This window comes from Gorilla gorilla, chromosome 8 (assembly GCF_029281585.2).
Source record: "Gorilla gorilla gorilla isolate KB3781 chromosome 8, NHGRI_mGorGor1-v2.1_pri, whole genome shotgun sequence".
NCBI classification, from domain to species: Eukaryota; Metazoa; Chordata; class Mammalia; order Primates; family Hominidae; genus Gorilla; species Gorilla gorilla.
The window spans coordinates 118,062,632-118,089,945 of NC_073232.2; positions in this window are offsets into that span (position 1 = coordinate 118,062,632).

Here is a 27,314-nt window from a genome sequence, read left to right on the forward strand (position 1 = left end):
CTACTATTTTTAATCCCACTGCCCTTTTGTAAGTTACCATCACTGTTTATTACTTGGCTTATTATAATAGCTGCCCCAATTCCTCCTTTCTGCCCATTAGTCTATTTTCAACACAGTAGTAAATCTATGAAAACATAAAATACGTTACGTGTGTCTCAGCTCAAAACCCTGCTTTATTTTTAATGAACTCAGAGTAAATGCCAAAGTTTGTCCCTTCGTGTTCTACTTCCACAATCCTTTTCTGACCTCCCACACAACAGCTTCACTTCTATTGCTCAAACACAGGAAGAAGGCCCCACCTTGGGGCCTTTGCAATTCTCTTTGGCCTGCATTTGCCCTCTTTAGAGAGCTGAATGGCTTAATCTCTCACCCTTCTCAGAGATATTGAAATGCCACCTTATTGAGAACTTCCATTACCTCCATTTGTGAATAATGCACCCTTCCCTTTTCATCCTTATTTATAGTTTGCTGTATGTTTATATGTTTACTACCTGCATGTTCCAACAGAATGAAAGTTCTTTGAAGGCAGGGGCTTTGTTTTCCTTATGGCTAACAATCTCAGTGCCTACAAAAGTGCCTGAGAGCCAGGGGAAACTTAAAAATGTATGTTAAATTAATGAAAGAAAAAATAAATGAAGGAATTTAACTGAGAAGGGGCACTGAACCCTGATAACTACACATTTTTACAGTGTTTTATATGGGTCAGAGAGAAGAGAACAAAACACAGAGACTAGAAATGGAAGGTTTCCTTTAATTTCCCAGCCCCCTCTCTTTATTCTACCCCTTATTTCCTGCCTTTAGTGATATATTTTTACAACTTTTGTTTCAACCATAACTCAAAGAGCCTTTTTTTCTCCTATTTGTAGAGTGAGAAAGCATAAGGAGAAATGAGGCCAATCTGTTCCCAGATATACCCAGGAGACCACATAGTACCAATGTTCTAACAAGGTGGTAGAGCCAAAGAATGCTCTCTTTAACAGAGAAATAGCACAGGACCCAATTTCGTGGAGGAGAATTAATAACACAAGTCAATCAATCTACCTCTGAATGAACCTGTAATGCCTTACAGACTTGGCTATTATTCACAGATCCACCCATGACCAACACAGTTTCCAGGGAATATAAATCTGAGGCTGTCATTCAACTTAACAAGCAATGATAGGTTCTTGCATGCAGTAGAAATTTAGCATTGGATTCCACAGTGGAGGGATGACTGGGCAGGAGAGGTCACTAAACAGATGAGATTCTCACTGCTGTTGCTGAGTAACAGGAAGGTGTGTCAGCCAGGAAAGTAAGAGTCTTCGATGGAAGGCTTCACACATCTGACAAGGGTACTTGGCTTGATTCCGTAAGCAGTAAACAAGGAGTCACTGTATTTTCTTAGCTGGGATAGAGGAGGGGAGGTGGTGAAAGCATTGTTTAGAGTGATTGAGAAACTCATCTGTAAACCATATTAGAGTGTACTCTTTGAACAACCTGCAGCACCTCACTAGGATGTACGCTTTTATTGGTCTGGAGTGGACCCAGTAATCTACATTTTAATCAGAATCTCTGTGGGGGTCTGACAATTTGCATTTTTTAACCCCACCAAGTCAATCTGATGTATGGTATATGTTAAATCAATTTGTTTTTCAAACTGGGTTGCAACCCACTAGGGAGCTAAAAATGAATTTAGTGAAATGCATCGGGCAACGCAAATGAGTGTATACTGTATGATTCCATTTATATACAGTCCATAAATATGCACAACTAATCAATGATAGAAGAAATCAGAATAGTAGTTATCTGGGTAGGGGAGAGGGCTGACTGAAAAGGGTACAGAAACCTTTTGGAGTGTTGGGAATGTTCCATGTATTGTTTGGGTGACAGCAACATAAGTGTATACGTTCTCTTCTGCCTGCATTTGCATTCGTTAGAGAATTGGATGGCTCAATCTCTCACCACTTTCAGATCTGTTGAAATGTCATCGTATTGAGGATAAGTTCCATTACCCCCATTTGTGAATAATGCACTTTCTCTTTTCACCTTGATTTGTAGTCTGTTTTTCTGTATATTTATAGGTTTACTATCTGCATGTTCTGCTAGAACGTAAGTTCCTTGAAGTCAGGGGATTTGTTTTACTTATGGCTAACAATCTCAGTGCCTACAAAAAAGTGTCTGAGAGCCAGGAGAAACTTAAAAATGTGTGTTAAAACTGATCCAACTGTACACTGAAAATCTATGTACTTTGCTGTGCATAAATTATTCCTCCATAATAGCAAAAGTAGGGAAATGTCAGGACATAACCTGATTTAAGGGTATGGGGAGTGTGTGTGTGTGCGTGTTTGTGTGTGTGTGTGTGTGTTTGTGTGTGTGTGTGTCTACTGGGTCAAGATTACCCAACATGAGGGTAAGTATTGCTTATGGGTGTGTGTTTATGTGTGTTTTGGAGCACTGCTCTAGAGGGATATAGTCCGGGAACTAAGAGACCATTTAATTTATTCTGCCTCCCTCTTGCTTTCTATGGATTGATACTTTGATTTCCTGCTATCAATAGTCCCAGTATTTTTTTTCCTGCTTATAAGGTCACTTGAGTTTCTTGGCCATTTTTTTTTTCTTCAAACAACTCCAATTGATCCTAGCTTCTACAAATGTTCATGATGACATACTATTTTGTGTTTTTGATGGATGTGTAGTAAGTAAGACTCAGCTATGGAAAGGTTGATCATATTTGTTCAATAGGACAATTGACTGCTTCTGAATGCTTTGCTAAAATGGGTGATAGGTTTACAGAAGATCTGTGGTTATCTCCAATAAACACTGTATTTTCAAGGCAATTAATACACTGCCTATTCAAAGGGAGATGTTCAGAGGTTGTTCAATTCCCGTATGTAGGACTGGAAGAGGAAACACATGGCAACACTGGTAATCTGAAGAATCAGGCAAAACCCTTTATGCTTACACTTGTTTTCTGGCTAACAGAAGCATCTTAAAAACTGTCTTTGCTGTAAATCATCATAAAATCTACCATGTCCAAATTAATTTTGCTAGGGGAGTGGACAGTAAGTACACTATTGTGAATAAAATGGAGTTTTACTCTGACAGTTCTGGATATTGTTGATTTTCTTTTTTTTAAAGTAAATTTTACTGTGTACATTTGAGGTTTACAGTATGTGTTATGGAATACATGTAGGTAGTAAAATAGTTACAACAGTAAAGCAAATTATGCATCTATCATCTCATATAGTTACTTTTTTGTGATAACAATAGCTAAAATCTACTTGACAAAAAACCCTGACAATACAATTTTATTAACTATAGTCCATATGTTGTACATTTAGATCTCTAGACTTGTTTATCCCATATAACTACAACTTTGTATCCTTCGACCTACTAAATATTGTTGATTTTCGAAGTGAATATTCTTTTCGTACAATGAGAATTAAAGATGTTAAAGATGTATCACTCTGGGTAGAAATATTTACTATTTTATTCAGGTTTAAAAAAGAGAGTCAAACTGAATTGGAATGAGCTGTGCTGATTATCCAACTTATAGGACTAAGGACTGCTGACTGGTCAGAGTCTTCCTTTCTTCTGCCTTGAAACGTTTCTGGGTATATGTCACCTCTAACTTCATATGTTTCCAGGACAATCTTTTGATCTTCTTTCCCATGAAGTCTAACGTTAACGCTGTGCATAATTTGTACTCTATTTGCTGTGGACGATTTATGTAACACTGGCCCAGTCTTATTTTCATATGGGGATGCTAGTAAATAATCCAGCTGAATCTGAAAGGTTTAAACGTTCTAGTGTACACAAGAAAGTCATAGAACTATTGGAGGCATATATTGGTAGGAAAAATAGACAAAGTCTGTCTTTTCTGTCTTTCCTGTTAATGTGAGATATGGGATGCTATTGTGATAAGAGTGGGTGGGACACAGGTGAAAGTGGCTGATTAGAGAACTGAAAGATTACAGAAAAATCCCTTCATGGAAGGAATAATGAGACACCTCATACCCTTGAGCTGGACTAAGGCCATTATGTTGCCTTTTCCCATGGTGCTGGAAGGCACCATAAGATCAACAGATTTTCATAAGACTTTACAAGAAAAACTGGCTTCTTTTATATTTTTATTTCCCTGAAATTCCAAGGAGTTCATGGTTAAAATTAGAAGTCTGTACAAGAAATGTACCTATATGGAAGTCTATATGAGACATATACCTGTATAGAAGTCTATACAGGAAATATACCCCACTCACAGAGGTCTGAGGTCTATTATTTTTAACCCAATTCTCAATGTGCACATTTTGTTTCCTTTGCTTATATCACCTCAAAGTGGAGGTACAAAAACAATAACAGCACACCCCACCCCAAATTAATTAAAATAGCTAAGCAATTGTCTTCTAGTTATTTAAATTTTAGCAAATGATTTTCTTTCTCTGTAGAAGTGTTAGCACAGAAACACCAAGGCTTTGAAAAATAATAAGAACACATTAAGACTTTCAACTTATACCAAAGGAATATCAAATTGCAGAAGAAGGTAGCATCAAGTCTTATAGGAGTGTCTATAATAAGGAGGTGTATACCATTGATGAAACAGACTGACCTATTTGAATTCTTGGTTGCAAGCAAGAGAAGACAACTTTGGTTGTCTAAGCAATAAAATTGCTGAGATACTATAGAATACTGGGAGTCTGAAAGGCCAAGCTTTAAAAAGAGGTAGAATAAAGAAATAATACAGTTCTGGATGAATACTCTGGCCTGAAAATGATGCATAACATGCCAGATGCATTGGACATAACCACTGCAAAACCTGCTAGACATTGCCTCTATTTCTAGATACTTCCTTCGGGCATGTACCTAACTGCCACTATCAATCACCAACCCCCTCATTCCAGATTTGAATTACTGGGGAGGAAGATGACTATTTACTCTTAGTTCATGAGCTTAGATTCTAGCTGCAAGGGAAGAGGAAGTGATTGTCCACATTTCACTTTTACATTGAGATGTAGAATAATATGCTGTATCTCCCACTCCCTTTCCCTAAATTAGGCACATGGGAAAATTATTCCTCAAAGAAAAACAGAGTTTATTATTATGTAGGAAGAAAATAAAGATAAATTACCAGTACAATGTGTCTAGTAACTGGGAATTTTTAAGTAGAAGTATGAGCAAATACTGTGTATAGTGTTATATTGAGAAAGAAGCTACAAGCCCCTGATCTAATTCTAGGTTTCTATGAGATATGCGAACTTTGATGTCTTTCCGGTATAATTGCTAAGTTATAAGAGAGAAAGTTGGGTGGGTGTGTGTTCTCTATTAGGATGCCTCATGCTGCTTTGTATAATAACTGCATGAATACAGTCCCACCCCCACCCATTAAGATCTGGTTCTTAATTACAACACTGTAGGTTTGGCATCTAACCACTAGAGGTCATTCTTTTACATGTGTCATTCAAAATCATGTTAGAGGAGAGACCTGATTATGAGGCAACCTTAGAAGTTTGTTTTCTTTCCAGAAGTTTTAACTATTGCTACACATTGTACTGGGTGTATCTGTGGTTCCCGGGGCTAGGTACAGAATTAATTGCTATGGGATTTGTGCTGCTGTTGAAAAATAAATAAAGGGCTGGTGAGCGAAACTGGCAATCATTTCTACATTCTGTGTAACTTAATTTTCAGCACAGAATTCCTTTCACTTTAAGACCCTTCCGCTGCTCTGTCCAATGTGTATGCGTGCACATGCGCACACACACATATACACACAGGGCATTTCAAAAGTCAAGTGAGGTCCAGGCTAGTTACAATGTTATGGTTACATTAAAACACGGGGAAATAAAGACAGAATGAAGACTAAAATGTATTAGACTTAAAACTAATCATATAAAGTATCCCACAAGTTAACATGAAAATGAAATGATTCTGCATGTAATCCCCTTTGGACATGGTGGTAAATAATGTCTACATTTAAGTCTCTTTGTCCAAATAGGGTCAGACACTTGTGGCTCAGCAGCATAGCCCACCTGCCTAGAATGGGTAGGCCTGTGTGCTTGCACCCTGGTACGTATGTGTACCACCTGCACACATCCACTCTAGCGCACCAGACTTCATCTCAAGCCTTGAAGGAACTGGCATTTGGCCAACTCCTTTGTAAGGCTAAATAAGAGTTAATATAGTCTTCATTTTATAGTGAAAGTTACTTTCTGCCCTTGATAAACATGATCAACAAACATAGTGATTCTATAGCCAGTGGAGTCAGTTAAATACATCGTGGGAGGGAAGAAGCTTCATCTGGTACTACCAAACTCCCTGAATTCCATTTCAGCTTCATCACATGCCCATTTTTTTTTGTTTGTTTGAGTCAGTTCACAAGTTTAATTGTGGAATGCTTCACTTGGTTTGATCACGGAGGGGAGACTCTATCTGAAGAGTAAAAGGTCCTGATGTTGCCAACCTGGGCCACAGACCATCAGCATCTTGTGTCTGAAGAATAAAGCCCCAATCTGATCTCTTGCATTCATTGGGATGGCCATGCTGCACTGCTGTTGTAATTCTTCCCTTGATCTTTTCCATGACACTCAGCATTTAATTCTCTATTCTTCCTTTTCTTTCCTTTCAACATTCTTATTCTTCCCCATCCATTAGTCTTTCTGCTGAGAGAGAAGAGCTTCACAGTCCCTCCCCTATCTCCATCTTATCATGGTATTGTCGGGGACAAAGACAGAGTGGTTAACGCCCAGCAACATTTAAGAGCACAAGGAGAGACTCTTCTGAGCATTTAAATAGGCTCGATTTTCCCAGAACTGCAGAGAAAAGAAATAAAAGATAGTACACAGAGTTCCTGCCTTTTTCTTATTGCTGCCATGGGGATAAAGATCAAAGTCTTTATCTGTGATTATCCATCAGACAAATGCAATAAAATGTCCAATTTGCAGTCAAGGCTAACTCTGTACTGTCTTTCAAAACACATTCATCTCCTAATCTTCTTGAAAATCTTCCCCCCAAAGCCCATGGGACCTGTGAGAAAGCATCCCTGCCACCAGCAGCTCCGGAATCTATAGATTGTTATTAAATAATGGGTTCCCTCAGGGCAAGGACCTGCTCCTGCCCTAGGCATGCACAGAAACTTAATAAATGGTTCAGGAGCATAGGCATTTATGGAATCCACAGGGTGTGCTGGCATGGACTGTTGTGGAAAGAAGGTCTCGACAGCCAACCAACATGCTATGCTCCCTTTAGGATCTTGCTCTAAAGTTGGGGCTCAGGGATACGGTGGGTCATAGACATATAAATCAATTAGTCAACAATGCAGGAGGCTGGGTGCAGTGGCTCATATCCATAAGCTCAGCACTTTGGGAGGCCGAGGTGGGCAGATCATTTGAGGTCAGGAGTTCAAGACCAGCCTGACCAACATGGTAAAACCCCATCACAACTAAAAATACAAAAATTAGCCAGGCATGGTGGTGAACACCTGTAGTCCCAGCTACTGGGGAGGCTGAGGCAGGAGAATCGTTTGAACCCAGGAAGCAGAGGTTGCAGTGAGCCGAGATTGCACCATTGCACTCCAGCCTGGGCAACAGAGCGAGACTCCCTCTCAAAAGAAAAAAAATAAATAAAAATAACAATGCAGGGTTAAATAAGGGAGAGTGATGTGTAGGAATGAGACTGTGTCTGAATTATTCAGCTTGGATCCAAGGGCCATAACCTCCCTTCCTTTACAGCGTGCAGTGCAAATGGTTTCACTTATGTGAACAGCCTTTGGAGTAAACATGGGAAATTGCTTGGTGCCCACAGAAGATGATGGGCTACAGGGTAAAGAAGAAAAGACAATGTTCCCCAACATGGTGTGTTAATAAGAAGGAAAAGGTTTGCTGTATATCTGAGAAGGCACAGGAAAAGGAAAGGTTAGAGGCTGTTTTTTTTTGCCACATCCTCTCCAGCACCTGTTGAGGCACATATACACCATGGAATACTATGCAGCCATAAAAAAGGATGAGTTCATGTCCTTTGCAGGGACACAGATGAAGCTGGAAACCATCATTCTCGGCAAACTATCGCAAGGACAAAAAACCAAACACTGCATGTTCTCACTCATAGGTGGGAATTGAACAATGAGAACACTTGGACACAGGAAGGGGAACACCACACCGGGGCCTGTCGTGGGGTTGGGGGAGGGGGGAGGGATAGCATTAGGAGATATACCTAACGTAAATGATGAGTTAATGGGTGCAGCACACCAACATGGCACATGTATACATATGTAACAAAACTGCACGTTGTGCACATGTACCCTAGAACTTAAAGTATAATAATAAAAAAATAAATAAAAGTGATAGAAAATAAAAAAATAAAATAAAAAGTTGTTTTTTTTTTCAACAGGAATTTTTATTTTCTCTTTATTTACAGTTCTCCCTTCAATCCTTTTACTTGTCTCTCCTCATTGATTGTAGTGTGTGGGAGCTCCTTCTGTGATGATTAAGCCTGGGGAGAACCTGACATCTGTGAAGCTTTATTAGAGTGGCAGGCAGAGCCACTATCTGATACCAAGACAATGGGGTAATCTTCCTCCTGGTCCCCTTGTTCTTTTTTTTCCTCTTGGGTTCTTGGGTATCCTACTCTTAGAAAGAGACAGTTTGCCTTACTCCATGTGATAAGCAAATCAAACAGAATTTGCTTCTGGGGATCCAGGAGGACATTGCTGTCTTAGTTCCAAATTCTCTGCCTGCCATTCTTGGCTTAAGTCTGGGCTTACTCAAGTTTAGATTAAGGAGGCAAGTGGGAGGACTTGCTGAGTTCTCTGGCCAGCTTTGACAGGAAGTTAATCCCCATTTGACTCTTCCTTTCTTTTCCCAAGTGGTCACAACACAGCAGGGAGCAGTGGGTGATTTAACTGTGTTTCAACCTCAATGAATCTCTATTGAGATCATAACATGTTATGCATGGGACAAAGGCCCAAAGGGAAATTCTTGTCTAGGTTTCATCATTTTCCAAATAAAGAGAGTGAAGTCAATCAATTTTTATTGTAGTAGATTTTGTTATATATATAACAAAATCTCTCATTTAAACTATTTTTAAGTGTACAGTTCAGTGACATTACATGCATTCACAATGTTGTGCAACTATCACCGCCATCCATCCTCAGAATGTGTTTATCTTCTGAAACTCTGACCCATTACACAAGCACTCTACATTTCCTCCTTCCCTCAGCCCTTGGTGGCCACCGTTCTATTTTCTGTCTCTATGAATTTGGCTACTCTAGGTACCATATAAGTGGAATTAAACATTATTTATTCTTTCGTGACTGACTTATTTCACTTACTGTAATATCTTGAAGTTTCTCCCATGTTGTAGCATGTGTCAGAATTTCCTTCCTTTTCAAGGCTGAATAATATATACTGATATATATACATATGTATGTATGTATTCATATATCAGTATATATACAATATATGTATTTATATATCAGTATATATACACACATACATGTATGTACACACACATGTATGTATACACACATGCATGTATGTATGTATATACACACACATACATGTATGTATATACACACATAATATATAAACACACACATACATACCAACTTATATCAATTCATGCGTCAAGGAAAGTGAATGCCAATCTTTAATGCTAACATTTCCTATTTGTCTGGAGTTCTATTTATGCCTTTTGTCTCAGCATCATTGTTAACAGCATCACCTCCCACTCTTAAAGTGTTACACTTTAGACAATATATTATATGACAATCCCTTGAAGACAACTCTTCTAGGACCCCTATTCTTTGTAACTGACCTCATGTCCACTGAAAGCTTAAAGTTTTTCTTCAAACTTTCTTATTCACTAAACCTTGTACCAACTAAGCATACATCATTTAAGTGCAAGCAGGGCATGTCAGTGGTGATATTTTCCTGAATGAAGGAAGCAGAGATGATCTTCAGGCAGCTGGATGAATATCTTATAGATATTGCAGTTTACGAAAAAAGACTTCTTTAGGCCTGGTCAAATAGGAGAGCATACCTCACAAGTTTTAGAAGTTGCCAGAAAAGGTACCTGTCAGAAGTGCCTCTAATAGCTGGGAGAAAAGAATGGCAAACTATACAGGGAATGTGCACATGTCTTTCTTCCATGCTATTCTGAAACATGTCCTAAAAGCTGTTAAGGGAAAACGGGTGTCATTTTTCATTCACAGGGACTTTCCCAAATATAATTTGCATCTTTTGTTCATTCCATAAATAAGGGAGGCCATCTGATCATATAGCTGCAGGAAGGTTATTTCAGTGTAAGAGATGAGACATGATATATGAAAAGTCTAATAGCTGGAGAGACCCAGCATGAGCTTCTGGGATCTTCAGGTTGAAGGCCCAGGTTAGATTCCTCATTGCCACTGGGCATCCTCCCTAAGATTAAAGCTCTGTGTGAAAGGAGAGCTTGTCTAGATTGTTTGCTGCTGTTACCATCTTCACATAAGCAGTGACTTGTCCATGGTAGATGCTCTAATAAATATCAGTGTAATGAATGAGTGAATAACCAACTTTGGGTTCACCACTTAGTTATTCAAAAATCCAGTTGCTTCATCTGTAAAATAAAACCCAGAGAATGAGGCACTGTCACCTTCTTTGCCATTACTTTAGGATTACATAATCTTATTATATATTATATATATTTTGTAAATAAAATATATAGTTTATATAATGTATAATATATAAGATATAAAATAATATATATTTTAGGATTAATTATGTATATTATGTATATACATATAATCTTATATGTGTATTATATAATCCTATTATGTATATACATATATAACATATATAATATAGTATATATAATCCTATATGTATATTATATAATCCTATTATATATGTATTTACATATAATCCTGTATAATTCTATTATATATAATAATAATCCCATTATATAATCTTAAAATAATAACAGAGAAGTTGACATTGCTCCATTATCTGGGTTTCATTTTACAGATGAAGCAACTGGATTTTTGAGTTTGTCTTCATACAAAGTGTCATTTGACCTTCCCCTATTAGAAGTCTGGAGCAAGGTGAATTGAGACAAGAACTTTCTATATCTTCAATAAAGTTTTATAATTTAAAAAATGCTGGGTAAAAAAATTATCATAATCTAACCATTGTTAAATTTTAATGACTTCCGCTGGATTGTTTCCTCTTATCATTTTAGAACAAAACCACAATTACAGCAACAATCTGTAATACACTTAATTTAAAGAGTCCAATATTTTTAAAAATTCTGGCAGGACTGCTAACCATTCACCAAAATTTGTGTCCTCCTATTTCTCCTCGATACACAGCTAGGCTACATTTCCCAACCTCTGTGGCTGTTAGGAGCAACCCTATGACTGAGTTCTGTCAATGCAACTGGCGCAGATGTGGTGTGACTTTCTCAGCCCCACCCTTGACAATTCCCCATGCTCTTTGTTCACCTGACACACTTGGACAGTGATAAACACGGTGACCCCAGATATGAAGTTGAAGGCAGAGTTTCTTCTTCCTTGTTGAGCACATGAAAGACAGCCATATCCACATAGAGAAACAATCACTTTGGGCTGTTAAATGAGTGAGAAATAAACTTGCATTGTGTTTGAGTCCATGATAAACATGGGGGTTTGTTTGTTATAGCAATTAGTGTTACCCTGACAATAATACACAATCTTACAGCTGTAGTACTCTCTTGCCACCTCCATTATCTGCTTCCCAGAGGCAAATATTTTCCCTGTAAATTGCTTACTTTGGTATTTACATCAAAAATCTCTAAGTAACAAGCCTATATTACTAGTTCTATTTTTTTTTCAGTTTAAAACATTCTCTCTTGACTTCTCAATATGGAAGATGAGAATATAGCTTTCTTTTACAACCATCCTACCTTACATAATGATAGTATACGATTGTTCAGGTCAATATATTTATTATTTAATTCATTTTTACTCTCTTAAGATTGTTCATAGCTGAGACATGTGGTATATAACAGTTAGTTCTCCTTCCGTGTACAAGAGTTTGTTCTATCTGGAATTGATAATTTACTTAATCTTCCTCCTCATCCTCTTCATTCTTCTCTCTCTTCTTACCTTCCTAGTTTTCTAAGTATTTATCATGAGCCCAGCTCCCAAATCTTCACCAGCTGGGTAAATCTTCTCTCAATACCATCAAACTAAATTTTTTATCCATTTCATCTTTTTTTTTTTAAATCTCCCTTTCAACCACCTCTAATCTGGGAAGTAGCTCTCTAACCCTGCTGAATAACTGCTATTGTGCAAACTCTTTTAATATCATCATAAGGATATTCCTGCCTGTCTCTTTTGCTGACTCCCCTATTTCTCATATCCTGTTTTGTCTTCTTTCTTGGTTTTCTCCCTCATATTGATACGACTCACTTTCCAATAGCTTCCTGAGATAGAATGCATACACAAGCATTTTTTTTTTTTGGTGTAACTGAAAATATCTTGACAATCTGGCATACCTAAAACATACAATTCTGTGTTGAAAAATATTTCCTCAGAGTTGCGAAGATATTTCTCTCTAGTGTTCCAGCTTCTGGAGTTGCTATTATGCAGAGAAATCCTAAGCAACTATCATTTCTAATTCTTCATGTGAATTTTTTCTTTTTACCTGGAAGCTTCTAGAACTTTCTTTTTATCAACCATGTCTTTAAATTTGCAGTAATGCACTTTGGTGTTGCTTTTATCCAACATACTGGCCACCTAATGGACCCAGTCTGTATAATCAAGTCCTCTAGTTCTGAAAAGAAGATTGAATTATATCTTTGATGGTACCATCCACCCCCATTTTCTCCTTTCTCTTTATTCTGGGCCATTCATTATTCAAACAGTGCGTCTCCTGAATTGGTCCTTTAATTTTTCAGGGTTTTTTTTTTCTTTTTTGTTTTTTTAATCTTTTCTTCATCACGTATCCTTTGTTCTTTCTCTGAAAGATTTCTTTAACTTTGTTATAAATGTTTTATTATTTTAACTTATTTTTCTATCACCAATAACTCATTTATATTCCTTGCATATTCTTTAATGTGGCACTCTGTTCTTTTCTTGTGGATGCTATGTAATTATATTTCTAAGAATATTAATGATAGAAACTGTTCAGCTTATAAACTAAAGATACTACAGTTGAGAAGTTCTGTGTTTGTTTTCTGTGTTTGTTTTCCATATCCAATGCCTGCTTCTAATGTCTAGTCATCCCTGTTTTTGCTTATATTAAAGAGTGAGAAACAAAGTGTTGATTAGAAACTCTATGCATTCAGTTGGAATTTTGGGTGATGGTCGTATCTCTAACGTTATCTGGATGGGCTGTTTCTTTGGGGAATCCTTAATGTCAGCAGTTTTAGGTCTTTTAGGTTCAGTTGGTCAGATAATCTTAGAGGAGAACTGCTTCTGACTCCTATTGGAAGTGTACAAGCTGGCTGCCAGCTTTTTGGGAGACATGTAGGAGAAGACTAGAATAGGAGAATTCAATATTCCCTGTGAAACTTACATTTAACTCTCTCTATACATATTTATTTTTTAGATATGGGTTTCTCCCATTAAATATTTCTGGAATCCCCAGTATAGACTCTCTATTTCACTCTCCTCAGAGAATAAACTCTTAGTCATCAATCCAGGTTGAGGAGGGTCAGCATGTGACTATGTAGAGTCAGGGAGCATATCTGGGAGTCTTATCCCTCCTCAGAAAGATCTTCAAACAACCTGCTTAGGCCCATGTTAAACCCACTTCCAAGATACCTGTTTTTCTCAAATCCTACACCTTTCAGGGATTCACCTTCATACATGAGGTTTCTTCCTGGCCTTCTTACTTCAAGCACAGAATTAAATTTTTGTGGTCATGCTAAGTCAGTTTTCACTTTTCCATTTGCTTTTAGCTTCCAAAATCTTGTTTATGTCTCACCTCCCATTATTTCATTCCTTTGTGTTTTATGCCTTACACATTTTTGTCATTTTTGTGGGGCTTGAGGAATGTACTACATCTATATCTATAAATCTATACAGATACACAGTCTGATCAAATATACATGCCATCTTAAACTATAAGGTAGATGCAACTTAATTTTCATTAATAATACATTAAATCACAGACTTCTAATGCAGTAAGATTTTATTGAATGATATGAACTCTATGCTATCACCCAGTCCAGAAAACTCTTCTTCCTCATTGAGTACTATCAGCACTTCTTCCTGAAAGAGTACTTCCTGACAAGTACCTATCAAGTACTTGGAGTACAACAGTGAATCATCCAAAGTGGTAGAGAATTCAAATAAGTAAATATTAAAAGAATATTAAAAGGGCTTCAATAGGATTAACAATAGGGCAGTCTACAAGTGAGATAGCTACTATAATCTGAGTGAATAGGAGTTAAAGGCATATTAGGAGTCATCATTTCTAAGAGAAGAAAAGAGAATATTCTAGCTGTATAAAATAGAAATAATGAAAGCCTGGAGATAGAAGAGAATTAGGTAAATTTAGAGAACTAAATATGATGCTAGAAAGAAGGTGATAAGCAGAGGCATAAAGTCTGACATTAGCCAGATCATAAGGACTGTATATGGCATGTCAAGTAGCTTAGACATTAACCTATGCACAATGATCAGCCACCGAATAGCCTTCAGCTGGGACATCATGGATATATGGAGCCATGTAAGAAAAAAATCACAAACGGTTCTCTAGTGATGCTTCATAGTATCTTTGCCCACTCTGTTCATGATCCAACTAGTTCCCTTGTTGTTTCATGATTATTAGCCAATTATGTTGCAATTTGCACATATTTCTTGCAGTCTTTTTTTTTTTTTGCAAACAGCAGAGCATATTCACTGTTACTTAGTACACTAACAACTCTTATGAATTGTGATTCAAAATTGTGTCTTCCACCTCTACTCAGAAAAGATGAAGTACCATCATGAAGCAAAGAACTTGTTCTGGTTCTTTTATAAGAGAAGTGTGTGCTAGTTCTGACACAGTGCTAAGTCATTAGAATCCAGAGCTAATGAATTCAATCTTGCTTTAAGCCATTATCCCTTTTTCAGTTCTGTGGCTGAAGATCATATTTTAAATCATCTCAAGCCATCTAACAAATGAACAACTTTGGCCTGTTGAAGTATCCTTCCCTCTCCTTATGTGATTCAGAGCTTCGGGTCTTAGAAGAATCCTACTATCACTGTATTACCTAAAAATTTCCTCTGCCAAATGGGATTACTATACCTAAAGTGGTTGGGTATGGTGAATCCTAATCTCCTATTCTCCAAGGAGGATAGTACTGTGGAAGAAATGAGGTTGGATTTGTAAGAATCAGGTAGACTGAGATAGAAACCCTAGTTTCACAACTGGCTTATTATATGGCTATGGCAACTTGAGTCTTTGATTCCTTTCTATAAAATGGAGAAATATGAACATTCCCACAGGGTTATTCTAAGGATTAGATGAGGTAATACAATTCTAAGGAATTATTACAAATTTAAATATTATTATAGACTTTTTAATATTGTGAATTTCTAAATGAATGTTTATCTTGGTGAAATGTTTATCTTGTTAATTTTTGTATTTTTTTAGTACATGGTAGAGATTTAAAACATAAACATATTATATGTATAGGTGTATGTAATATATGTATACGTTTTAAATCATTATATTCTCTCTCTCTATATATATAGAATATATATTGAATAAAAGAAGCAGCCTTCTAGTCTAGAGTTAGCTATGTTTAAAACACCTCATGGGCCAGGCGCGGTGACTCACACCTGTAATCCCAGCACTTTGGGAGGCTGAGGCAGGCGGATCCCAAGGTCAGGAGATCAAGACCAGCCTGGCCAACATGGTGAAACCCCATCTCTGCTAAAAATACAAAAATTAGCTGGGCATGGTGCCACGCGCCTGTAGTCCAAGCTACTCGGGAGGCTGAGGCAGGAGAATCATTTGAACCTGGGATGCTGAGGTTGCAGTGAGCCAAGATTGCGCCATTGCACTCCAACCTGGGCAACAGAGTGAGACTCCATCTCAAAAAACAAAACAAAACAAAACAAAAAAACAACACTCATGCAGAGATTGTGAATTCAATAAGCTTTTCTTTGAGCTCTGCTAGTTTCTGCTTTCTGTGACCTTTCAACTCTCCTTACCCAGCCCTCCCATCTGTCATCGTGGATCCTCATATGTTCTTTCACTTTCTCTTCTCCATATTAAAATTTAGTTGTAGAAAATAAGGAATGAGTTCTTAGTATTCAGATATCATTTCTTTTTCAATTTAGGAAGATTTTTGCTACAAGTATCAGGAAAGCCTTCTCTAACGGCCTTGAAGATTATGAAATGAATTGTAAAGTATAAGTTCTGTATTAGGGCAGGATTCAGGTACAGCAATCTCACAGCTCAGTAGTGTTGGCCGGGGGGCCTGTTCTGCCAGTTATGGCATTGGCTTAATCCTCAGTCTGGTTGCACTTATGGACAGATGGCTGCCTATAACAATTGTCCTACCTGTTTCTTCATTCACATCAAGCAGCCAAAAATTCAAACCAAAAAAGTTCTCACAATTACAGAGTAAGTGATCAGCCTATTAGATCTAATAAAATGCCCAATTCCAGACCATGCACTGTTTGAGAGTATTACCTCCCCACCCCCATCCCCCTCCTCCCACTCCTGCCCAGGCCAGTCAGCCCTATCTTTGGAACTGTGAATGAAATAACCCACCGCACCTCCAGCCACAAAGGCTACCTGGGGTTCTTTGTTGGGAAGGAGAAATGGGGAAATGATGCTATTAGACAACTATTCATGTTAAATGCACTTCTCTCTTCCTTTAAAAAATGACTTATTCCCAAAAATGCCTCTGAGATCCAGTGAGAAGGTAATAGGACTAATTGGATGGCAAAGTCACCTCCTCTGTAAGATGTAAGGATGAACATGCTCCCTGGAGTTCCACTTAGCAGATAATCAGTTGCTTTCATGACTTTCAGCAAGAATGCCCATTTCCTGTGGGTCTGGATGGCTGCGAACATAGGAAAAAAGGTGTACATGTATTTTCTGCTGATCCCTTAACCAGAATCACCTTTGATTTTGTCCCAGACTCCTAGATCCCCAAATCAGAGTCTAAGCAATTTAGACGCCCCTTCCCCAAATCTCTCAGAGTGACTTTTAAAAAAGAGAGCAACCAAAAGCAAACAGGTTGATGCATTTTTAGGAAAACGTTTTTCAAAACCTCAGAAACAAATGGCATCTAAATTTTCCAAAAATAGGGGATAAAAGCTCCGCCATTCCTACTTCTCTTTGCAAACAAGGCTTAAGTTTGGAGACAGCATCTGGATTTGTTAACAATACATACTTATGTACCCACTTCACTTAGCTTCCTCACAAACTTGCAGACATCTATTTGGTTCTGTCAGCTTATCTCCATCACCACTACGGGTTCTCTCTTGAGTTAATTTTTCTTCTCTCTCTATCTCTGTCCTCATTTCTCTATTTTATTGCTTCAGTGCACAGGACCGTAAGCAGTGAATTCTTCATTGCTATGTTTGCTAACATGGAGAGTACTACTACCTACAAATTATATACTAGTGAAAAAAAGCCAAAAGACAGAACTTGTGCCTATGTAAGTTTTGGATAGAAAAAGTTTATTTTTGCACCAGGCACAGTGGCTCGCACCTGTAATCCCAGCACTTTGGGAGGCCGAGGCAGGTGGATCACCTGAGGTCAGGAGTTCAAGACTAGCCTGGCCAACATGGCGAAACCCCGCCTCTACTAAAAATACAAAAATTAGCCCAGCATGGTGGCGGGCACCTACAATCTCACCTACTAGAGAGACTGAGGCAGGAGAATCGCTTAAACCTGGGAGGCGGAGGTTGCAGTGAGCCGAGATTGCGCCACTGCACTCCAGCCTGGGTAACAGAGCAAGTTTCCCTCTCAAAACTAAATAAATAAATAAATAAAGATTTCCTTTTATGTTTGGTTTTATTACAAGGTTACAGATTGGTGGCACATGATAATAAAATTACAGATTTAAAAAGAGACAACAAAGATGAAAGAGAAAATTCTGTAACACAAGTCACACAGTCGTGGCGGAAGACAAAGTGGGAGCAGGCATCTCACATGGCGAGAAGTGGAGCAAGAGAGAGTGGCGTGGGAGGTGCCACACACCTAAACAACCAGATCTCGTAGGTACTCACTATTGCAAGGACAGCACCCAGCCATGAAGCATTGGCCTCTATGACCAAAATACCTCCCACTAGTCCCCACCTCCAACAGTGGGGATTACATTTCAACTTGAGATTTGTGTGGGGACAAATATCCAAACTATATCACTAATAAATCCCTAAGTTTCCTTTTAATCTCTTTAGAGTCAGGGTGTTGCCACTTGTCTTCAACCGGGTTCAGATTCATGCTAATATGATGTCCACAATGTGTATCAACCCTGAGATTCTAACTCTATGTGGATGGTCTATAACACAAGTCACACAAATCTGTTCTTCAGGCCTGGGCCAGAAGAACCTGTATTCTAAAGCAGTCACAGAGCCCTCCAAGATTCAAGAATAGGAGGCATAGACCCCAACTCTCCATAGGAGGAGTATCAAAGCTTTTGAGACATCTTTAATCTGCTACAGCCCTATGGGGTAAAACACTGTTATTCCCATGTTACTGAAGGTGAAACTGAGCGAAAAAGAAAACATATAACTTTATTAGGGTCACAGAATTAATAGAAAGCTATAGGTCTGACCTCCGGCAGTCTGGCTCTAAAACCTGCATTTTTTTTTTTATTATACTTTAAGTTCTAGGGTATATGTGTACAACGTGCAGGTTTGTTACATATGTATACATGTGCCATGTTGGTGTGCTGCACCCATTAACTCATCATTTAGCATTAGGTATATCTCCTAATGCTTTCCCTCCCCCCTCCCCCCACCCCATGACAGGCCCCAGTGTGTGATGTTCCCCTTCCTGCGTCCATGTGTTCTCACTGTTCAGTTCCCACCTATGAGTGAGAACATGTGGTGTTTGGTTTTTTGTCCTTGTGATAGTTTGCTGAGAATGATGGTTTCCAGCTTCATCCATGTCCCTACAAAGGACATGAACTCATCATTTTTTATGGCTGCATAGTATTCCATGGTGTATATGTGTCACATTTTCTTAATCCAGTCTATCATTCATGGACACTTGGGTTGTTTCCAAGTCTTTGCTATTGTGAATAGTGCCGCAATAAACATACGTGTGCATGTGTCTTTATAGCAGCATGTTTTATAATCCTTTGGGTATATACCCAGTAATGGGATGGCTGGGTCAAATGGTATTTCTAGTTCTAGATCCCTGAGGAATCGCCACACTGACTTCCACAATGGTTGAACTAGTTTACAGTCCCACCAACAGTGTAAAAGTGTTCCTATTTCTCCACATCCTCTCCAGCACCTGTTGTTTCCTGACTTTTTAATGATTGCCATTCTAACTGGTGTAAGATGGTATCTCATTGTTGTTTTGATTTGCATTTTTCTGATGGCCAGTGATGATGAGCATTTTCTCATGTGTCTGTTAGCTGCATAAGTGTCTTCTTTTGAGAAGTGTCTGTTCATATCCTTCACCCACTTGTTGATGGAATTGTTTTTTCTTGTAAATTTGAGTTCATTGTAGATTCTGGATATTAGCCGTTTGTCAGATGAGTAGATTGCAAAAATTTTCTCCCATTCTGTAGGTTGCCTGTTCACTCTGATGGTAGTTTCTTTTGCTGTGCAGAAGCTCTTTAGTTTAATTAGATCCCATTTGTCAATTTTGGCTTTTGTTGCCATTGCTTTTGGTGTTTTAAAACCTGCATTTTTAACCACTTAACCACCCTTAATTCTTTCTGGATATAGACATTATCATGCATGAAGGCTCCTTCTCTCAAGGCTGACTTGCAGCTCTGTTTCCTAGTTTTGGCAAGAAGTGGGGTCACTGGCAGGTCTGGCCTCCGAGAAAATCCCAGATCCCAGTTTAAAAATCTTAGGAAATGCCTTGACTGGCCCAATAAAGGTCATGAGCCCATCCTTGGATAAATAAACATAGTCAAGGTGTAGAGATATTCCACTTACTCAGAGGAGGTTCTGGCCAGCCCCTATCACCAAGTAGCCTGTGTCTGTTGCTAGAAAGAGGGAGGAAGGGCTGTAGGGCAGACAAGTACCATTGAGGTCCAGGACAATGGACATCTAACCTAGCACTTTTGCCTAATACTTGAATCACTTTCACTCTCTATTTCAGTTAAATGCTTAAGCAACTTTGCTTTCCATAGAATTCATTTCTTCCTAAAGATGCCCATTACTGTTTAAAGAATTTCAAGCTTCAGAGAGCAGACGAGGAAAGTGTTTTGAAGTGCTAAACCCTTTCCCAGTCTTTGTCTTAGAATTGTGCCACAATTTCCCGTCAGAGAGTAGCTGGTCTACTTAAACCTCTGTATGTTTTTGCCATGGTATCCCCAGAGTCTATCACCGTGGGATGGATGTGTGAACAAACCGGGTTCAATGCAATTTAACAAGCATTTATTGAACCATCAGGTTGACAGATTATCTCCCTAGAAAGGCTGATAATTTTGGTATTGAGGTTAGTAACAGACTTAGGAGTTGTGAGAGTCCTTAGGGAATTGTGATTCCCGGATTGGACAATATCTGTGGAAATTCTCCAAAGAAACCAAGAAACGGTCTGTGCAGAAAAGTCATCATTAGCCCAGGCCAAGCCCCTCTAGGTACATGGTCACTTATTTATAAAATGGAAACTTTCCAATCAGTTTCCATGATGTCTCAAATATTGGGTATTATCCTTCTTCAAGAGCTTCTCCTCAGAGCTAAAATGTTAGAATTTAAGCTGTGTAATCAATAAGATCTCGCCTAACACTGTCTGTGATTTATAATTTTAGTGTTGAAAAGAACCATTTCCTGGAACATTCTGTATAATTTTTTTGTTGAAAATTAAGTTATATTGTAAATGTTCTTGGAGTAATGCAATTCAAAGAAACTCTGTCATTAAATCCACAAAGTGAAGAATTATTTTCAATAATCCATTATTTAGCATCTGTGTAAACCTGGATTTTTCACAGGTCAAATTTGCCCAAGTCGCCACTGCAGCACCCCACTTCCTGTGTGCCAGCCCCCTCCTGAATTCCATTTGACCCCACCATGAGCTAGAGGGGAGCTGTTAGCCGCTGGTCTAATAGCTCTACTTCTGTCATATAATCTTAGGAAATCCATTGCACTGGAGCACCGGATGGATTCAAAACCAACACAAAAGGGAGTCAGCCAACTCAAAATGCCCCGGCACATCAGATGATTTGAATGATATATTTCAAACGCAGTGAGACTGTGTATTGTCCCAGAAAAGAAATAAGGTAGCAGAAGTCATATTCACTGTTGCTTTTGGGTGTGGGGTCAGAATACCTGAGATTACCAAGGATGTTCATAACAGATGCACCAATTCTAGAGTTCCCAAATAGAACTTCATACTTAATTTTACTTTTTTCCCCCTAAAGAGAAGAAGGATTCATAACTTTCAGAATATTAATATGAATAATTATTATAGAAATATAGAGATATGAGTATGTATATTCATATATATACACACACATATATTTACACAGATATGATACACAAATGCATTCAGAACAAAAGATTCTAACTTCATTGTGTCAGAAAAATCTAAAAAATACAATAAAACAAAACAAAATTTACGCCAGTTAATTGCTTTGCAGATACATGATACAAATCAAGCTAGATCTGAGGTGGTCCTTTTCTCAAACAAGAATGGTGCTAGGCATTGGAGGTGCAGAGTGAGAAGAAAGGGGCAATTAACTTACTGAAGAAAATTAAATATCAAAAAGGAAAGTTTGGTTTCCCAAAAAGAAAAGTGTGATTTGGTCCATCAAGTGTTCCCTATAGCTATTTTCTGAATGCATTCCAACCTATGTCTGGGTAGATTTTTTTGAGATGGAGTTTCACTCTTGTTGCCCAGGCTGGAGTGCAATGGCGTGATCTCAGCTCATCGCAACCTCCGCCTTCCGGATTCAAGCGATTCTCCTGCCTCAGCCTCTGGAGTAGCTGGGATTACAGGCACGTGCCACCATGCCCAGCTAATTTTGTATTTTTAGTAGAGATGGGGTTTCTCCATGTTGGTCAGGCTGGTCTCAAACTCCTGACCTCAGGTGATCCGCCCACCTCAGCCTCCCAAAGTGCTGGGATTACAGGCGTGAGCCACCGTGCCCAGCTGATTAGACTTTTTTGATCTCTAAATTATATGTCTTTCATAAAATTCTATGAAGTCAGAGGCACAAAAGTAGATAAACTCCCTTTAAATTTGAAGGGGCCAATGTAGTGTGACTAAAGGACTATATATGGCACATTCACACACATGCAAAGAATTAACAAGGATGCTGGGTTTCTCAACAGCAGCGCTATGGACATGTTGAGCCTGATAACTTTTTGCTGTAGGTGGATGTCCTGCGCATTGTAGAATATTTAGTAGCATCCCTCACTTCGATGCATTAGATGCTTGGCAGCATCTACTTCCATCCCCAGACTCATCACAACCAAAATGTCTCCAGATGTTGCCAAATGTCCTGTGTTGGGCACATTTTTCCTGGTTGAGAACCACTGCTCTAAAGTCAAAACCTCTGTTACTTCTCTATTTTGGCTATCCCAGACATTCTTATTGTATTAGGCCTTTCTTGCGCTGTTATACATAAATACATGAGACTGGGTAATTTATAAGAAAAGAAGTTTAATCGGCTCAGGGTTCTTAGACTACACAGGAAGCATAGCAGTATTAGGAAGCTTCCAATCATGGCAGAAGGCAAAGGGGGAACAGGCATGTCACATGCCAAGAAAAGGAGCGAACAAGAGAGTGTGAGAGGGAGGGGTGCCACACATTTTTAAACCACCAGATCTCCTGAGAACAAAGAGAGAGAGCTCATTTATCACCAAAGGGATGGTCCAAGCCATTCATGAGGAATTTTCCCTCATAATCCAAACACCTCCCACCAGGCCCCATCTCCAATACTGGGAATTACATTTCAACATGAGATTTGGTGGGGACACACATTCAAACTATATCACTTACCTACCATAAGTATTATTTTCAAATATTTATTGTCAAAGCACATAATTTCCTTCACTCTAATTTTAAGGTTATTTGTCTTAGGTTTTATTCCTGAAAAGAAGAGCCAGAGAGAGGGATTTGTGTGCAAGCCATTTGTCAAAGGAGTGTTCCATGGAGAAATCGGTGAGTGCAAGAAGCCAATTAGAGAAGAGAAAAGAGCAGCAAACACATGGATTCAGATGAGGTCTATCCTTGGGCTGCTTCCTTGAGAAGCACCAACATGTAAATCACACCATGGAATTTGCTCAGCTTTGAGGCAACAGAACCATGCTTCTGTACCTCACATTGAACAATTATTATCTAACAGCCACTGTAGAGAGTGTTGAAAATTGGCTACATTGAGCTGCACCAAAAACAGCTGGTATGCTATTTCTTCAAAAGAAAAATTGGATGAGCCTGATTGGCTTAATATGTTTTATCCAGAGATGATTATCATCATGAAAATAGAAGCACACCAAAAATGACCAATATCAGCATTATCCTGGTTTAGCACACAAAACCCATCTATTTAAAGTATAGTATTTTGGAAAAAGATGTTTTAATGGAAACTAAATTAGTGACATTTCTAAGTGCCCTTTGACTATAACTATGTTCCCAAGCATAATTTCACAAAACATCTCTTAAATTTGTATTTTTCTCCACAATGGGAATATATATTAATGTGTTTTAGAATAGTAACAGCCCTGATCTACAATATACACTTGAAGTATCTACAATGTACACTTGAAGTATGTCTCCTGTCCTCTCTTCTCATTAGTTTGTTTGTGCTCAGGAAAAGTGAAAATGATAATCAGAATAGCAAGGATGGGAGAACATTATCTTAAACAAAGACAAGCAGTTTAGCTTGAGAATGGCAAGAGAATATTATAAAGAAATATATTCCATTCAAAAGCCAATACAAATAACTTTCTGATTATTGTGTGAGGTTATTGTACCGTAATTCACCCATGTATTGAGGGAATACTCACATACACACAGATACACATACATCAAATAATGTTTGTTTGTGAAAAACCCTATAATTTTATCTGTGCAAAACTTCATGCATATGTTTTAATGTATTTATTTTTAGTTATTGTTTGTAATGGAATGAAATCTATAATATTATAAAGATGAACAAAAATAAACCTGCCAGAGAGACCTGGTTATCTTTGTTTGAAAATGGCAATGGATACTCTAGAGGCATTTAAGTTATATATCTACAAGTCCCCTAAATACTCTGCTAATTGCTGCCATGGGACACTTTACTTTCTCAAGGTTTACAGTCTAGTTGGGTACACAGAATAAGCACACAGGAGAGGATGACAATTAATTTCAGGCCATAAGCAGTTAAATAGGTGCTAGCTATAAGGAATTCTGGAGGAAGAGATCCTGACCTCTTGAGATAACCAGGACACATTTTAAGGAGAAGGTGGTCTTTAAATTAGGTTTTGAAGCTGCGTTATAGCTCAGCTATTCTTATGCAATACCTAGCTATTGCAAAGATTCAAAGTTACATTTTTGATAGTCTAAGTTCAAGTAGCAGTGCTGGCTTCCTTAGGCAACCCAAAGGACATACTTCTTCTTTGAAACTTGTTATTTTTTCTGTTTGAGAAATTATGTGTGCTCATTTTTAGAATATTCAGAAGATCTGAAGAAGAAATTTAAAAGGACCCATAACTCTAACAACTAGGGTAAACCATTATTAAAATTTTAATAAATATGAACGGATTTCTTTTTAGAGTTTCAGAGGCATAAAATTGCCTTATGTCGCTAGGCTAGAAGTGACCTGTGACCTGGGAGGTTATGGACCAACCTATAGAAGTTGTTTCAGTACCGACTACCTACAGATGGTAATCCAATGTATTCTTTTTTAAAAAATAGATTTATGTATTTTGTTTTGTAAAAATCTGTGGTGTACAAGTGCAATTTTGTTACATGTATAGATTGCCTAGCAGCGAAGTCAGGCTTTTAGGGTATCCATCACCAGAAAAAAAGTACACTGTCCCCATTAACTAATTTCTCATCACCAGCACAGGGTGCCTCACACCTGTAGTCCCAGCACTTTGGGAGGCTGAGGCGGGGAGATCACCTGAGGTCGGGAGTTTGAGATCAGCTTGACCAACATGGTGAAACTCCATCTCTACTAAAAATACAAAAATTAGCTGGGCGTAGTGGCGGGTGCCTGTAATCCCAGCTACTTGGGAGGCTGAGGCAGGAGAATCACTTGAACACGGGAGGCGGAGTTTGCGGTGAGCCGAGATCGCATCATTGCACTCCAGCCTGGGTGACAGAGCAAGACTCTGTCTTAAAAAAAAAAAAAAAAAAGTAATTTCTCCTCATCCACCTCTGTCCCACCCCCTGCCCCAATGTCTTCCAGAACACTTCTTTTGACAGGTAACTCATCAACTCCCAAGAAAGCCCAGACTATTTTCAGATAACTTGATGTAGTTTAAAATGCTTTAATATGTTAAGTCTAAATCTCTAACCTCACAATTTCTATCTATTTCCCTGATTCTGGGCACCTCTAGAATAAACTAAATCTTGCTTTCAAGTGTAAATCTTTTGTGGCTTCTCTGTCCTTATCAGTGTCTCCTGAGCTGGCCACTGTTTGCTGTCCACTGAATGGTCTAGGAGGTATTCACAAAAAATTACAGCAATAATATTATGGAAGAAGTTAGAGCTACTCTCTAAATTGGGCACAGATGGATTAGAATGGTATTGTGTTTTGAGAAAATGTAAGTAACTAATAACTAATAATTGTCATACAGTATGAATAACAATATTGCTATTATGCAGGAAAGTCTTCATTACTTACTCATCTCCTATCCCCCAATCCCACCCCAGAAACAGTCTCGACAATATCTCCTGGGCTTGTTTTTTTCTTCAGTATCTAACAGGAAATAATTATGTGTGTTAGCTTTCAGCTGTCAAAAAAAGAGAGAGAGAATGATTTATAAAAGAAAATTCAATTTCCAAAAGTTGGCATTTTTATGAATTTCTGTATTTTTAAAGGAGCATATGTTGTTAAGCAATAGCTTGAAGCCTTTGAAATCACTCTCTGTCTGCACCTCCCTATTATCTCAGTGGCCACCAAGAATCTGTGAACATTCTGTACAAGGAAGATGGAGACAATGAATTCTTTTGGTACTCACGTTACCTGAATAACGTTAAGAGAAAAAAATCAGTCAAAATATAAATTTATGTGTGCATAGTGAGCACTGCTCCTTATTCAGGGAGTAATTGTTTCATGCTCTTCCCAAACTGGGAAACGGAAAACAGGGTCTTCAAACTCAAACGCATATGGGGCCTAGCAAGTAACATACTTGGGTTAGGTGAGATGATGGCAACTTGATAGGTCATGGTCCATTTAAGGGGAAGGGTGCAATTCAGCATCAAATGTTGCTCTATGAGAGTTTAGCCTCACCTGCTATTGCCAGATCTCCTGATGTTTTCACAAGAGATGCCCAATAAATTCTTATTTTTGTGCATGCCCTCTTGTCTTTTGAACTCTGGCAATTAATTACATTTTCGAAAACCTAATCTGAGTACCACAAAACCTTTCTGTGGATTGAACTTGGACAAAGGTAAATTGGGACCCGCCCCAGATGTAGAGGTTCCCTCAATGCCAACCGGTGAGTCCAGTAAGTTGTGCAATTCAAATGATATAACAGAAGCTCACAATGCTCCTTGAAGAGTAAGTAGGGTTAGGATTTCTGGGAGGAAATGGGAACATCTCAAGTAGAACAAAGAACCGTGTCTGAAGACAAACATGGGGATGTAACAGTGAGATGTCCCAATATTTGGAGTATATGGTACCAACCGGGGAGGAAAAGGAAATGGATATTAAATAGGCTGCATGGGTTGTGATCATGGAAGATATTTCATGCCAGCCAGAAGAAAAATTATGAATAGAAATAATTGGAAATAGGGAGACAATCAGGGTATTGAAGCAGCACAATACCTGCAGAATTTCATAGAGATATCCAAAAAGGGCTGCCCAAGAGGATGATCTGAGTCATTCTGAAGATGGTGTTTTTGTCTTTGTTGACCACCTGCTATTGATCCAATGGAGAAGTTTAGCCTAGGGAAGGCTGAAGAACACCTTGGCTAGTTGGGAGATGGAGAGAGATACCTTTTGGACTCTTAAGAATTATAAGTTTCTTTCTAATTCCATTTGTTTTTTTCTTCATTCATTTATGCCACAAATATTAGTAAAGCACCTAT